We start from the raw sequence: 11,068 nt of genomic DNA on the forward strand, positions 1-11,068 counted from the left end.
GGTACGGTCGAATTTGGTAATCATGGTTTAGTATCTAAAATAATGTTGACTATCACAAATATGTTTAGTCTGCAAGTTATAGTAGTATCAGAAACCAATATTTACAGACTTATCAGAAAACATTACATCTTATTGAAAATTAATCATCATCATTAAATTAAAGTTAGATTACATTATTACAGAATTATACTTAAATTAAAAAATAAATTTTAAGCTTCTAACATTATTACAAAAATATATTTAAATTAAAAAATAGATTTTAAACTTAAAAAAAACCGTTGACAGAGGCAAAACGTTCTCTCACGGAAATATATTTACTCAAGAATGAAAAGTACGTATCTGACGAAGTATATATATATATATACATTTCATGCTTTAAAATCCCCGGCAAAGATTTCTATAAACTAGATTTCATGCTTTAAAATCGCCGGCAAAGATTTCTGTAAAAAAAAAACAGTTGACAAAGGCAAAACGTTCTCTCACGGAACTTTTCATGCTTTCATTCACGGAAAAATGAAAAGTAGGTATCATGATTTAAAATCCCTGGCAAAGATTTCTCCATAAAAGTGGCAATTCCTGAGCACATTTCTATTTCACTCCGAGAAAGCAGGAAAACCGACAAACTGAAAATTTACTAGAAAATATTTTATTTCGACAGCTCTATGAGCTATGCTTTTATTGAAGTTTCTAAGTGAAGTGAAGCAGGTGGTTGTATAGAAATTAAAGTACCAACGCAAGGCGAGAAGTCGGAACAGCCACGAGTTCATGTGCCCTGGGTACTGTGAGTCCAGTAAACTTTTCAGACATACCCAATTCCTCCCGTCATGTCATCAGGAAGCCTCCAGTCGAAGCAGTGCACTAGCTGCGCCACTGCAAATTCGACAAGAAGCGTTCCCAGCAGCTCTCCCGGGCATCGTCTCCTTCCTGCTCCGAATGGCATCCACTCGAAGTTCTTAATTCTTTCATCCAGGCAGTCACCATGCATGAATCTCTCCGGTACGAACTGCTCCGGATCCTCTCATGACTTTGGGTTCCTTCCGATTGCCCAAATGTTCACGAAAACTTGGGTGTTTCGGGGGATTTCATAGCCCAGCACTTTGCAGGCGTCTATAGAATTGTGGGGAATGGCAAGCGGCCCTGGTGGGTGGAGTCTAAGAGTTTCTCTCACCACAGCTTGTAAGTAAGGGAGGCGAGGGAGATCAGACTCACGCACCATGCGCTCCAATCCAACAACACGTTGCAGCTCGTCCTGAAGCTTGTTGAGCACTAGTGGGTTCCTCAACAATTCGGACATTGCCCACTCTATCCCTGCAGACGATGTGTCCCTGCCAGCGGCCAACATATCCTGTGACCATCATCATTATATCAGTAGTAAATACAGCATCATATTATTGGAATAGGGTTTCAGATTTAAAACTATGGATGGTTAAGAGGTTTTCAGAAACATTTATTATTTAACAAAAATTGCAGTGTAGATTTAATAATCTTCTACATACATAGAGCACGGCCTTTATATTGTCTCGTGTAATTTGTAACTCCATATCTTTATCCGCAGACGCTGAAAGTAAAACATCTACCAGATCTCGCGGGACATTGGGGTCATTCTGCGCAATGTGTTCTTCTATTAGTTTTTCTAGCAACTTGTCTTGAGTGCTGTGGATGCTTTTGAGGCGGCGGTTGAGGCCTTGAAAATCCATCCAGGCCAAGTATGGTATGAAATCTCCGATATTAAAATCACCCAGCAGCAGAATGGTTTCCTTGATCATTGCCTTCACTACTCTATTGCCAATGAAGTCGTGGTCAGAATACTTTCTGCCGAAAGTCATTCTGCAAATTATATCGTTGGTAAGGGTCAACACAGTTTGGCCAATGTTTACTGGAGGGTCTGAATTAATAAGAACAGAGCGAATCATAGCAGAGACTTCCTCTTCTCTTATAAAACGAAAAAAATCCAATCTTTTGGAGCTTAGCATTTGTAAAACACAGAACTTACGCATTTGCTGTAAATCTTGCTTGATTAATTATGAACAATTCAAATTAACAGCCCAAAGATCATCAATACCGAATATTTCACAAACAAAACTTAATATGATCTATTGTTTAAGATGACATACCTTGATTAACAGCGGAAGATGTAATGGCTGCCATCTACTTTCTTCTGACTCCTATTCTTCTTCTCAGAATTCGGTTTCTCTTTCTAGCCCTGTTTCTTTATGCGCTTCTTGATGGAGAAGAATGCGACTCTTGGCAGGGGGAGAGAGAACCCAATCCTTTTTATATTATTTAACACTAAATCTGGTACTTCCATCATATACCAATTCAATGCTTTAACGCTTTTAACGCTTTAATGCTTTAATTGGGTTAAGATTTAGAAACTGCAGATTTCTAACATTTGCCTCCAGTAAGGGCCATATGGAGCAGAGCCGATGTCCGAATAATTATACAACAAGTAATTACCTGCAATTGATGCAATTGATGGAGGTCTGCTGGCAAAAAGCAGATCATGAGTCTTCATAAACTCCCTTGCCATCTCCAGAGAAGAGATGACTAAGACGAGTGTGGAGCCGAAGTAGAGAGACATGAGGGGCCCGGATTTCAGAGACAGTGCTGCCAGTGCTCGGTGCGGAAGGCCTCCTAGTATATAAAGCATATTTCCTATTATGGGCAGCGGGAAAGGCCCAGGTGGCAGCTTCCTGTTTCTTACCCTGACGAAGAAACTCCATGCCACCACCAAAGCAACCAGCGCCGTTGTGAGTCTCAGACAAAACTCAACGTAGTCAGCATGTGGGCACGCATATCCCAACCCAGTCACCATTGTTACTTACCCGGAATACAGCTCAAGGTAGGTTATCAATCAAATATTTTAATACCAACTAATATTGATATATACTTAAAAATATATTAATAACAAAAAAATCAACCATGTAAAATATTTTAAAATACATTATCTGGTTCAGATGAAGCTAATAAATGGCATCATCTGGTTCATTGCATTTTGGGCGAATTTGATTGGTTGTGCTTGGTTGAAGTGGACCTATGGATGGGAGCCACGTGGCCCAATGGGAGGCTGCCACATAGCATCCCAGGTTTTTAAAAATTTGGCATGGGTTGGCCGAAGGCCCGACTATGATTTGAACATGCGACCCCCAGTTTACAATTGAAGAGCCTTACCAATAGACTATCGAGTGGTTCTTGTGGACTATAGAACTAAAATACCATTTAAGGTTTATCTTGACGCCTTTCGGAGGAAGGGGTTGAGGCTAAGCCATTGGCCTTCAGACACACACATTCCATATGCCCACGGTGAAGAGTTAGATACTAAGTCAGAAGGCGCTTGTGGTAAAGGGGCCAGCCCCAGGTCCTTTGGACCTTATATGACTGCGCACCAAAGGTATTGGGAGCTTCGATGGGTAGGGTAGGCGTTAAGGCCCCAACCATGGACACATGACCCCATGTAACTGTTTCCCTGGAATTTATAGGCTAGGTTGGTGGGGGCGGGTGTTAAGGCCCAACCCACGACTTTATGTGCCTAGGCGACCACGATTTTCACTCCTAAGGCGTTAGAGGGCGAATTAAAGGTCCAACAAATCACACTTGTGGAGGGAAAATTTGTCACTCAGTTAGTCATTTTCAGGGCTGGATTGTAGGATCGTTAGCCAGAAGGGCGAAATTGTAGGATGGTTAACAGTGAAGTTTATGGATGAGCTTGTAGCTCATAACGTTTTGATTTTTTCACCAATTTGAGCTCAGAAAGAGGATAGTTGGGGGTTTTAGATGCTCTGAATCTATTGCTGACCTCTGTTTTCTATTTTGAGCACATCTAGATGGCTTTTTTTCAGGTTGGAAGCTAAGAGGTTTATAGATCAAGCAGAGTTTGGTAGCATATCCTGAGGGTGTTGAGCATGAAGAAGACCTTGTAGGGGTTTATTTACATTCATAATTCATTTGTAGCGGCTGATACTTGCAGGATTCTGTTATCACTCAGAAGTTTTCCCTATAAGTTATCAAAAGAAGGAATAATCTGAGGTAACCACAAACCAATCTTCAGACTCAGGTTCTAGCCAACCTAAGTCTAGAGAGGGCTCTCTCTTTATAATTTAAATTTTTTTGGGTGAGGGTTTCAGGCTAGTTCTTAGTGTTCATAAGGTTTTGATTTTGGTTGGGTAGTGGAATTCTAGGAACAGATGGATAGAGCTAGCTTCTTCAAACCATTGGGCTATGGAGTCAATAAAAGGATAGCATAACTGGATCAGATCATTAAAGGGAATGTTCACAGGGTAGGCTAGCAAAGCAAAAGGCAAATTTTCAAGGGCTAATGGATGGGATGTTTCTAACCAAGGTGAAGGGCACTTAAGAATCCTTGGACTGGGATTAGAATGAGGAACAAAGGGTGATCATCAAAAAAGGGCAATTAAGAATCCTTTGCTACATAGACCAAAAGGAAAACTACGGAAGCTAAGGAGCAGCTAAGAATTCCCTAGCTAAGATAGTTTAGTAGAAAACATTAAGAATGTAAACAGTCAAGACAGAGTGCATTTAAGACAGTTCTGAAATATCATTCCTAGTTTAACATTCAGATTTCATAGAACACATATGATTATTAAGAAACATAAGGAAAAACAATAATACACATGAGAGAATACTTATTTGATTTTCGCTTTACACAAGAATCCTGAAAAATATCTGAGCTTTATTCCATGATCCAGCAAGCCAATCCAGTTTTTTGATACAATAAGACTTTGATTTGAGAGAAAAGTCTACAGAAATGTCTTTGAATCCACCCCAAATACTTCGAAATATGAAGTATTTATACAAAATTATTTACAAAACATCTCATAACAGTTTGAGATTTAATTTAGGAAATAAAAATATCTTCAAGCATGAAGATAGAGATAGATGGAAAATTGCATCATGTTGTCCCTCTTATTGTGGTAGTGTTGGCTATTGCAGTTGAGTTTGAGCCCTTTAAGCTGGCTGATATTTGTACGCTGGAATCATATTTGTCTTTAATCTTTCACTAATACTCTTTGACCTGCCACTTTTTGACCCCGTTGATCTGTCTTTTACCTAATTCATCTGGTTTCCTTTAGATTTACTGTGGTAACTTATAGTAAATCTATCATTTTTTCCCACCATTCATCCTCAGGTAAATTTGCTTATCATTCTTCTGTGTATTTTGTCTGCTTTTGTGTACTTAGCAAAATTGGGCTTGGTGACAAACAAATGCTTCACCTCATGCTCTAAAAAGAACAAGTTTTCAAAAGTGTCATATAGTACTTTCCCTGTAGGCAAAGCTTTGATACCTGAAGTACTAGCCTGTTCCTTAGCCAACTTCCTTAATTTGTCTGTGTAGTCCAATTGGGTCATCAGCTTATCATGAATGACCATAGGACTGGGAAGGCCTTTGTCCCTCAAAATTTGAAATTTGGCCATAAACCTGTCAATGGCCACTTGCATGTTATGGCATTTTTCTTCTAAGTTAACCATGAGGTTTCTTTTGGAAAGAACCTTTTTGACTTCCAGGATGGCTTCAATCCTATCCTCTATACAAAGCTCATTTAGATCACGTCTATTCTTGCTGTTTAGGAAGTGGATGAGTTGATTGGCATCCTCAGGCATATCACCCAATTCTTCCTTTACCTTTTAGATAGCTCTAGTAGCTACCTTTACTAGTTCTGTTTGCTCAAATATAACTTGACTCGATGGACAAATATCATTGACAGAGTCAATGATATTGGCCCAGAGCATTTACTTAGTTTGTCCTAGTGGCTTTTGCAATGTCAAATCTTTCTCTAGGACCTTAATTTTCTCACCCATCCTTATGGGTTTCTGTGTTTCTTCTCTTTGTTGAATTTGGGTAAGCTTACAGTCAGTTTCTAAGCTTGGCACTTTCTCCTTTAGCATTTTGAGCTCTGTTGCCTGGATGGACATTTCCTCCATGGCTTTTACTAACTCTGTTGTTTTCTCTGTAGATGTACCTGCTACTATAGACTCAGTTGTGACTGGCAATGTTGTGGCAGGTGGAGCTGTTGGTGCCAAAGATGCTTCCAATGTAGAAGAAACTGCAATTGTTACTGTGGGAATGACAGTTGTGGAAGTTGTTGCCAAGTCACTTTGCTTGGACTGAATTAAGATGTCCAACTCTTTCTCTGTCTCTTTCAGTTGGTCATTTAGCTTTATGACCAAGTCCATGAGCTCTTCATGTCCTTTTTGTGCCTCCAGGACTTCTGCTATTTGTGGGTGATGTAATGGTGGAATCTTGAGTTGATTCTTCAAAGCAACTCTTTCATCATTCTTATTTTTTATCAATTTTTCAGTGGCCTTTACATGTTTGGGATCGTGTGCCAACTCAATGACTAAGTCCTCTAAGGACTTGATTTTGGTATCTTTGGCCTGTGAAGAGGCCTTCTTCAATTGGAAATAAGCTTATATGTTATTCAAGGAGTTTTGCAATTGGTGGGTTGCGATGGCTTTTCCTGTCAAGGTGGAGTAAATCATCTCCCCTGTCTACTTGTGCAGCTCAATTTGGTAAATAGGATGAATGTCCTTTGCCAGTACTTCGAAGTCTATCTTTTTGAAGTCTGTTGTTGTTCTTGGTTGCTGAGTAGTGGGCTTCATGAATGTCATTTTCATCTTACCCTCTTTTACATCATAGGCTGACATAAGCCTTGTCTGATTGGTAGGGGCCATCTTTAAGTACTGTGCATAATTTTGGGCTTTTAGCCTCTCATTTTTGGCTTTTATGTCCTTGTACCTTTCTCTGATGTCTTGGTCTCTGTCAGTTGGCATCCTGAATGAGGACACTTCAACACTCTATTGCCTTTCCAACATCTAAGTGTGTGATGTGGAAGGTTCTAGTGTGCCCCCAGAGGGAGTGGCATGCTTGCTTCCTTCTCTTTCTGTGCTGGTGGCCCCAACTATTTCTTCTGTGAATTCCTATTCAGAGACAGGATTTATCCTTTGCCTTTTAACCAGGCTGGTCTCTGCATAGGCCTGTGAGGTTGCTCTACCTGAAGTTGTGGCCTCTTCCTTATTTCTTTTGAGGTTTTTCTCCTCATTTAGAGGAGTTTGCAAGACTGGGGGAGTACTCATGATGGGCTCTGGTATACCTATTTGAGTTAGCTCCTCTGATAGCTCTAGTTTTTCTGACTCTTCTTGTGCCTGGGATTCTTCTTCTACATGTGATTTGCTTTGTGATTGTGATTCTCCTTGTGCCTGTGATTCTTCTTGGAATTCAGATTCTCTTGGCACCTGCAGGAAAGAGCCCTCATCAAGCTATTTATCTAGATCAATTAGAGTATTTTCAACAACAACTTCAGTTCTACCCCTTTCCACTAAAGTATTCTCCACCCATTCCAATTGATTTGCATACTTTTCTATTTTAGGGATTTGGTGGTGAATGTAGGGAGCCATCTTGTTTTTTTGTCTTCTGTTGCAGATGAAGTCCAAGGGATCATATCTCCACATGAAGCTCTATTTTAGGTTAAGTCTCTGAAGGATTTGCTCTGCTTCCTTTCCAGCTTCTCGACTATTACACACAAAGGGGCCTAGTTGATCTTTGATTCTGAGCTGGGCCTTCTTTTTGGCTTTGACAAAATGCACCTCATCTGAATTGATTATTTGCCTGTAGTACTCCAGAGAAAATAACCTCATTGGGAGGTATCTAGGTAGTTTATATGGGGCTAGCTCACAACCATAAATCCTAATTTCAGTGTGATTTTGGTACAAGTACCAATCTCCCACTTTTTGTTGTTTTGAAAGCTACAGGATCCTCCTGATATCTGAACTGATTCTTGGAGGAGGGCTTCCCAGTAGCATTATCACTATAGGATGTACAAATAGGTCTATGAAGTTTGTATATGGATATGGAGAGTCACGCTTATGGATCAAAGGAGTCTAGAAAATCACTAACCTAGGGTGATCTTTTGTATCAAGCTTTTAGAGAGTAAAGGGGAACTTGTCAGCTTGGTAGTATAAGAAAAGGTGGTACAAAACTAAGTTATATTTAAAGACTCTCTCATTACTCATCCTTAGAAATTGGTCATGCATCCTATCAGCTATAAACTTGGCATAATCATAAATGACAGCAGGAGGTTGTCCTGGAGTGAAGATGGACATGAAAGCCAGGATGATTTCATCTATATACTCACTAGTGGTGTAACCTAAGACACTAGAAATCATTGCTACAATGTCCTGACCAAATGGGGAAAATATGGTGGCCACATATGGAGGAGGATCTTTTGGGATATGCTTTTCCTCCCTGATGAAGGTTTGGAACATCTCAACAAGTTTTGTAGTGGTAAGCTTGGGGAAACGGTCTAATAGGTCTCCAATTGAAATAGGGGTTAGATTTTGCACTAGTTGAAGTTGCAACATTTCATTTATTAATTCAGCAGTGATGGTGAAAAGTACAGTCTGGTTTGGGGACATCATTGCTCTTTGACTGGGGATGTAGTTCGCATGGCAATAATGGACAATTTTTGGAAAGATGTGCACCTCATGGAATTGATACTTGGGTAAATTGGACTCCCAGAGACCAATTTTATCAGAGTGGATCAAGTATTGATCTCTATATCGACAGTATAGTTTAAGAGGGGATTCAAGGACAGAGGTGTCCTTGATTTGGAAATATTTATCAGCAAGGGGAAGGTGGTCCAGGTCCAGGTGAGGAGTGGAAATTGGTCTGACATCCATGGCAATTGGGGCAGCCATTCTCAGTTCTTGTGGATTTGAGAATGGGGGAGGTAAATTGTAAGTCTTTTAGGGCAAAGGTGGTTCAATTCCAGGTGGGTTTTAAGTTGTCAGAGTTTCCCTTTAATTTCAATTAAGAAAACTTAGTGACTAGTTCGGAAATTGACAGGGTTTTCGATGGATTCTGGCTTAAATACTTGGAATTTCAAGAAAACTGGGTCTGAACCAGATATTTGGCAACTGTGAACAATTGAAAAGGCTACAAGCACGCTGGAAGGTGATATGGGAGCTTTGTAGTGTCTTGAGGGTGCAATTGTATGTGGGTTGGCAGCTTGGATGTTCACAGGCACGTGCATGGAAGTTTACAGTTAAAAATAACGATAAAAACAATTATTTGGGTCCTTTTTGGCTTTATGCACGAAAGTCAATTTGGTGGGTACGGGTGTACAATGGTCATTTGTCATGTAGCAGAGTGAACAGTGGCTATTTTGGCATGTAGCGGGCTAGCGGTAAGTGGTTTGATTCACACAACTTTTGGACACTGGGCGGTATTGGGGGGAAGTCGCCCGATTCCATTCATTGAGCGCCACATCGCCTTTGGGGCCCAGTGGAAAACAACCCTTTTTTGGCGAGTAACGTTCGGATTTCGAGCCCTTCCAAAATCAGCATGGGCCATCAGATGGGGAGGGGAGAGATCGTGTGGTGGTCGGGCGATGGAGTTGTGCGAAAACTAATGGGGGGCTCGACGGGCATTTAAGCCCGACGGTTTAGGTTTAAGGTGAGATTAAGGTGGGGGTTAAGGCATCGGGCAAGATTTATTGGGTTTTTTAACTAACTTAATTGAGGATCGATTAGTTAGTGGGTCCAGGTTAGAAACTTTAGTTTATATAATTAAATTAGGGTGGGATTAATTACTATTGTGGGAGTTAATATATATAAGGGAAACGAGTTTTTATTAGGGATTTAATAAATAAATTAGTAATTTAGTCAAATAAGCGGAAAAGGGGCACAATGTCCCAAATATATGATTTCTCATAATCACATAAATACTTAGGATATAGTGTTTTTATAGGTTTTTTATATGAAAATGATTTATGTGGGGGAATGAACACCTTTCCTAGGTAAAAGTAATTTAACCTTAGGAAACGAGTAATATTAGGAAAAATGAATGAACTGAAGGGGGGAATGAATGTTTATGAGGGGGTTTTAGTACGTATTGCTTATAAGTCATTGAGCCAAGCGTCCGGTCCCTCCAAAAGTCAAATAAATGATTTGAGCCTCTTTGACTTAGGGTTTTTAAGTATTTTGAACTTTATTGTGGGAAATTAGTTAATTAAAAGGTGAAATGAATGAGGGAAATTAATTAATTGTCTTTGATATACATTTTCATGCTTGAGTGCCCATTCACATTTGAAATACATGTTGAAAGATGATAAATGTGCTTTTGCCTAGTCAATCATCACACTTTCTGTAACTTTTCTTCTACTTACCCACCTACTCATCCTACCATTTTTACTTCTCTTTATTAGGGTGCATTTGAGCTAGAAAACCCTTATCAAACATTTTTCTTTCTCTTTACAATAGTAAACTAACTAAATCTAACCTTATTACATCCAAGGGCTCAGATTAAACAGTTGAGCTCCTTTTATTTACTCTACCTATCTAATTATCTACCAAGATTAAACAATTTGGTCAGATATTATTTTCTATCTATAGACATGAAATTGAAAACATGAAATAGTCAAGTTTAAACATTTGACTATCATGGATTGTGGCAAAGATTACAAGCTGCACACAATCATTTATTATGCATAAAAGTAAATAGTAGTGGCACTTTGGCTTGCTCACTTTCATGGTCTTTTTCTTTTCTTGGGGTTCATATTTTTCTTCTTTTTTGACCTTTTTTTTCTTTTTGTCCTTTGATTATTCTTTTAGGACATACCTTTTTTACATTTTTTTATTTTTGGAATATGGAAAACATTTGCAGAAAGAAAAGGTATGTACATATTACAAGTTTAATCTCAGTCATTCAAAAATTATGATTCCTATTGGTATAGGAACCTAACAGATTCATCTCTTGGACAATTTTCTCTCTATGTCAAGATGAGGGAAGCTTGGATTATGTCCTTATTTTTTCATGTATGCTCTTTTTCAGATGAGGTCTAGGGTCTTTGTAGAAGAGGCCTTGTATTGTTGTAGTTTACATGGTGATTGTAGGTTGTCATGTTGTTTTTATGTGAGATTCATGTAGGCATAGAGAAGAGAAACAAAAGGTTTGATGAAATAGTTCACCCCTTCTGGGCTACATCTCCAGGTTTTTCATCATGACTAGACCACTCACATTTCAGTGTAAAAATCAAGTACAGAAAGTATGTTC

General features: G+C 39.3%; 1 pseudogene; it reads right to left on the bottom strand.

Annotated features, from left to right (window-relative positions):
* Window positions 1–517: 517 nt before the first annotated feature.
* On the bottom strand, window positions 518–2,815 carry LOC149214506 (cytochrome P450 71AU50 pseudogene; annotated as a pseudogene).
* Window positions 2,816–11,068: the final 8,253 nt, after the last annotated feature.

The sequence above is a fragment of the Pinus tabuliformis genome, chromosome 1_1 (assembly GCF_031772625.1).
Source record: "Pinus tabuliformis cultivar Carrire ecotype Pingquan chromosome 1_1, CPIR1, whole genome shotgun sequence".
Taxonomy (NCBI): Eukaryota; Viridiplantae; Streptophyta; class Pinopsida; order Pinales; family Pinaceae; genus Pinus; species Pinus tabuliformis.